Genomic DNA, 6,000 nt, shown 5'->3' with positions numbered 1-6,000 from the left:
GCATCTTTTGTAGGGGTAGGTACTGTTCTTTTCATTTTTGTCTTCACTTGTCTAGAGAAATATTTAAGTGAATATTTACTTCATGATACATTTCCAATTATTCCTGTAATTATCTGAAGCATGGACTAGGCTCAATAGCAAATACTCTCATTTATTTAGAGGAAATGCATAATTCAAAAAATATTTTGGAGATATATTTAACAACAAACATATGTCCTCAAAAGGGACTTGCATACATTAAGCTGCTTCCCTGGGCTCAGCTGGCACCCCATGTCCCCATGGAAGCATCTCACACTCGCCTACTAGCACTCGCTTGGAGTTGGTATAGGCCTCCTGGGCATGCATATGCATGGTCCATGGCTGTTACTCTATTTTGGGTCATGGATAAGTCCATGAAGTGGAAGATTGATGGGCAAATGAGTTGGGCCACTTCATGTCCCTGTTCATGGCACTATTTATTGAAATTCCTGAGTGTGAAGAAGAGTTATAGCTCCATATTGCAGAACATGCATCACCTTCACAATGATCTATACCTGGACATTACTAATTGCCATCACTGCCATTTTCTACAGCAGACCAAAAAAGTACATCAAATAGATATTTTTCCTCATAGGCAATAAACTTGAACATGAGGACTTCTATGCAGATTTCAAAGTATTTAAATCAGAAATGGTTTACAGATAATTTTGCAACAAAAATAAGAAATTCAACTTCATTACAAGAATAAGGAGGAAAATTATTCATTTTATTAGCTCTGATCAGAGAAAAGCTACTGCTGCTTTCTTTGCATATGGGATATGGTTCTATATTTGGGAGAAGTCCAGGAAATGCACATAAAATATTAATCTATGGAAATACATTCTCTAATCCTTTCAGAGTTGCTGCCTATGGAAGTTTCAACTTTTATATTACTTTCTTTACTGTTCTCATATAGTGAAGAAGGCAACACATTATGGCTTCTTAAATTTCAACATATTTGACATTGATAAATACAAACACTATGAAATAGCGAAAAATGGAAATTTAAAATGAAAAATATCAGACCACCTTCTGCACAATTTATGCAAGATACACAACATTATTCTGATAGTAAGACTCAAAATGTTACTGTAGGTATTTTCTGAGTAAAAGGATATATGTTGCTAAACTCATTGATCACCTTGTTTTTTTCCTTGTGGATGATAGCACCCCAATGGATGCCATTGTAAAATAACTTCTGGGTATGTATGGAAATGTGGAAGGTGCCATTTCCATGCACTGTAAAGTCTGCCTTGATCTAATGTCCACTCAAATAGGCCACATCATAAAGCATTATGGGAGGAGAGCAGCTGAGACTATTTCCTGGGTCCAAATCTGTAGACCCAGCTCAGAGATCAGGCCTCAGCAGAAGGATTTGGTCATGAAACAAACCAGTGTCTGGCTAGATAGGGACCATATTCAGCAAAAGATAGGGAGGCAGAAGAATGGAGCACACTAAGCAGCATCAATCTTCACCAGACTTCTCTTAGGTGGTATTTCAACAAGCTGTGTGAAAAATCAAGACAATCAGAAACCTGAACAAGGTAGTGATGGTGACATAATAAATGGAGTTCCACAAGGTGATAGAATTGGGGCCTTGAAAAGCTGAATACCATCAAAATCTAACATTATATCACCCATAGTAATTCTTCATTACACACTTCACATTTTTAAACATTTGAATGTAACTTTATTAAAACAACCAAGTAATCTGCTTTGAGGAAAAACAGTTTTAGCAGTCCCTCTTTAACAAGGACTAATATTTTTACATGAAATAAAAAGTTGTGATCAGAACTGAAGAAAGAATCTGGGAATAGAAAACTCTGACAAGATTTAGAAAAATTTCTTTCAGAACTGCCGCAGTCTGGCTGGACAAGAATAACCGAGCCGCCACAAAGCCTTGTAGGTTCAAACAGCAACTACTTTATTTCAACTCTCACTGGCACTGCACTCACGCTTTTCTGCCAACGCCACCCACACAGCCCTTCCAGAAACCCCCCACATCAGAAATCCCACCTCCGGTACTTCCCCAACCAATGGGAACTCCCCCGGGAATCCCCAGGAGAACTCCAAAGTAGCGGGTGCCCTGAGGCATCAAGAGCTGCCCCATTGCCCGACAGTAAAGGTCAAATATACAATACAATCAATTCAGAATCACAGCAGTTATATATGGCTTAACTCAAATCATCATCTAAATTGTTCACTGGTGCCACCTTTCAAACATTCCCTCAGGCAAATGCTAGTTGTCATTCTGACTGACCTGGCTCTCAACACAGAACAAAACAAAATTTCAGATGCTTTAGTTGCTTTCCCCCTTAAAAATATATCTGAACAAGAAAAGATCCACTAGAGTTTCAGTAACCCAGAGTCTGAGGTTTGAGCAGTGACATGAAGGGCCTGATTCACTTTTGTCTGAGTTAAACCACAAAAACACTGTTATCAACTTACTTTCAGGTGAAAGTAGCACACATTTCACCATCCAGAGTGTTGCCCAGTCTGTGTGGTTCATTTTGTCCTTCTGCTGATAATCATATTCACTAATAGCCCTCAGAAGTGTATCTAATGAGGGATTTTGATGTTCTTATTTTTTATTTACACTGTGACCCCAGCAGATGCTCCTGCCATGGATCTTTCCAAATGGGACACTATTCAATTCATCCATTCTGCCTTTTCTCTTTGAAATATTGTTGTGCATTTCACTATATGAAATACTAAACTGATTGCCTTTCAAAAAAGCATGATTTACAAGAGATAACCTTTGACAATGACATTTAAACACTGTTTTATATTGTAACACCAAGTAGTACATTGGGCACTGTAAACTTGCCAGGGAACTATTATGAATACTTTAGAAAACTTAGGAGGCAGAACTGGTTTCTAAGTTGGAAGATGATTGCTACTGCTTACTCAGGGTTGTTTTCCACTTAGTTTTTGTGCATACTAGTCTCAGTGGCATTCCCAGTGTTCTCATGGAGCCCTATTGTCTGCTTTGGGGGCTTGAGGCAGACATGCAGGACACACAGATTATTAATTTTCTGGATGCCTTGTGCCAAGGAACTTCCTTTTTGATATTACTTAGGGACCAAAGTATCAGAAGGCTATGCATTACTGGGTATCCCAGTCAGTAAAAGTAAAATTTTGTTTTCTTCCATGTATGAACACACACACACACACACACACACATACACACACACACACACACTCACACATACACACTGACACATACACACTCACTGTTGGGCTTTGCCTCTGCAAAGAGCAATCCCATATTATGGTGGCTTTAAAAGGAAATAATATCAATAGTTTTCATGGTCTTCCTGTACCAATTTGGATTATTATTTCTGTGTAATCACACTGAGGACATTCCAGTGAAAGTCGTTAATTTTGAGCTACAGTTGTTGGCAGTGACAGCACTTAATTGTTGAGTGCCTTCTTCCTTAACCTTCCTTGGACACAGCCAGGTGTGTAATGCACAGTGGTCAGAGAAAGTGTTCATATGCTGCTAAAAAAAATGGGTTTTGTAATTAAAGAAAATTTTGCAACCACATTGGTTACTTCCCTAAGAAGTGAACACCATCCATCCATCGTAATCATGCTGTCCTCTCCTAGTCTGAATCCTGGACAGAGGTCCTTTTGGAAGGCAACACCAGGCAATGCTTTTCTTCAAAGACAAGGTGAATATGTGAGGAAGACTGAATGCACACAGCTGCCTTTTTTCAAAGTTGTAGCAAGACAGGATAAATTGTCCTTGGATTGAAACATGACATTAATGGGAACTAAGACACAAGTCACATGGCCATATCTTTATGGGCAATTCTTTCTGCAGTAGACTCTGAGCAGGCAGGATCTTGCCAGTTTCTTAAACCTGGGGACTAGATCAAGGAAAGCAGTGGATTCTTGTCCCTGAGGCAAAAAATGGCTAAGATCTGGGTGGAAGGAGAACCATTCCATGTGCTGTTTTATGCTGAGAAAATGCTAAACACTTGAGCTGTGCCCAGGACTTAACTGCTGTGACTCAGGGTGAAACTTGTAAAGGCCAAGTCCTCCATAACTAAACTCAGTGGATGCCAATCCATATGCCCATCTGCAGCAGATGGTTATGTCCTGCAGCAGAATGAGTAGATGTTCTTTACACCTTGGCTCATGCCACATTCTGGTACCTCGTAGTGCACAGCCATCTGGGGACTTGGTCAAAACTTTTGGTAACCACAGTGCTTTTCTCTAAGTTGCTTTTTTTGGGTTGGCTTCTCAACTTTCCAGCTAAAATCACTGTCATAATCACTGTATGTAAGTAGTTCACTAAATTAGTCAGAAGACACTTTGGATTTGTTGAAGGCACATTCCTTCAGATTCCCAGATGACTAGTGCTATTACATCAAAAGAATTTTATAGCAACAAGATTAAGCTTACTGGGGACATGTGTATGAACCAGAAAATTTCTGGGTCTGACACATGGAAAGTTCCTTCTGCAACAAATAAGTGCAAACTCCATCCAACAGGAAACCACAAAATACACAAATCTTCAAGGATTGTAACTTGGAGTCCAGTTGGAGACCTTCCTTCTATAGAAAATGAAGGAGTACATTTCAGGTAGAGTGATTCTGCTAACTTATGGGCCTGAAATACCTTAAAATATACACCAAAACCACTTCCACTAGGATTAAAATTAGAAATGAATATTCATAGGTGCACTTCACTCAAATCATCAACAATCAGAAAGAGTCCCAGAGCTGAGTGTCTAAAAAGTATGCTCCTCTAGCATAGAGAAACTCATGGTGTATAAAAGACACTAGAACACTGTTCTCAACAATAGAGAGGGTTGATGGTAAGCCATGCTTCATTCACAGGCACCCTTGCCTGTGCTGAGTGGTGGCTTTAATTTTCTGTAGAATTTTCCAGTTATAAGCTTGAGCCTTTCAACTCCCCCATTTGCCCCAAACTCACCTTGCTACTGCTTACTAAGGGTTGTTTTCCACCTAGCTTTTGTGCAGACTAGTCTCAGTAACATTCCCAGTGTTCCCATGAAGTCCTATTGTCTACTTTGGGGGCTTGAAGCAGACATTCAGGCAACACAGACTATATATTTTGTGGAAGCCTTGTGCCAAGAGTACCTTGAGTCTTTGCTTTTATTGAATTGCCATCCATGACAGATGAGCAGTGCACTCTTTTGGTGTTTTCTATAAGGAACCACCTGCTTCTTTTCTTTTTCTTATTTTATAGCATTTAAAAAGCAATGATTACCAAACTTCCCCCCCCCAAAAAAAAAAAAACAATTAATGAATAGTTCTTGTCAACTGAAATGTTCTAGTGAAGCTCACTGCTGCTCTTCCATTTCTTCTTAATTTGAATGAACAATATCTCTAAGTGCAATTACTATGGGGTGTGTTTAAAACATGGGACAATTTGCCCATACTCTGAAGAAAATTACCTCCTTATCACATGGAAGAACTGTCATAGAAGAGTAATGCAGTATTATATTAATAATTTGCAGAATTTTATCTAATCTGCAATCATGAACAGATTATTAGTTTTAAAAATAAATGGTTAATCAGTCTTTGATCATTGTTTTGATTTTTTTGTTGCTGTTGTTTAAATGTTTCTTATCATACTTTTAAAGCTGACAGAACTGATTGAATGTTTATTATCTTGAAAGTATTTTGAAGATAGCTTTACTGTGGCCTGTAAATTGTGCATATATATGTAGATTGATACATATTCTTGATTTGAAAATATAGTATATTATTACTGGTTTTATACAAAATACTGAATAGTAAAATTGTATAATTACATAATTAAAAGTATTACCCCCCAAAATGGGATAAGTTGAAGAGTCTTCTGAAAATGGCATAAGTTGAGGAGTCTTCTGAAATGTTATTCAAAAACATAACCTGATTTTATTTTAAATAATAATCATTCATTTGTTATATTCATTAAGAAAATTTTTTACCTTTTCTCTCTCCAAAAAATTTCCATTCCTTCTTA

Source organism: Callospermophilus lateralis, unplaced genomic scaffold, assembly GCF_048772815.1.
Source record: "Callospermophilus lateralis isolate mCalLat2 unplaced genomic scaffold, mCalLat2.hap1 Scaffold_79, whole genome shotgun sequence".
NCBI lineage: Eukaryota > Metazoa > Chordata > Mammalia > Rodentia > Sciuridae > Callospermophilus > Callospermophilus lateralis.
The sequence above is the reverse complement of the archived record's forward strand: the minus strand, read 5'-3'. Positions refer to the sequence as shown.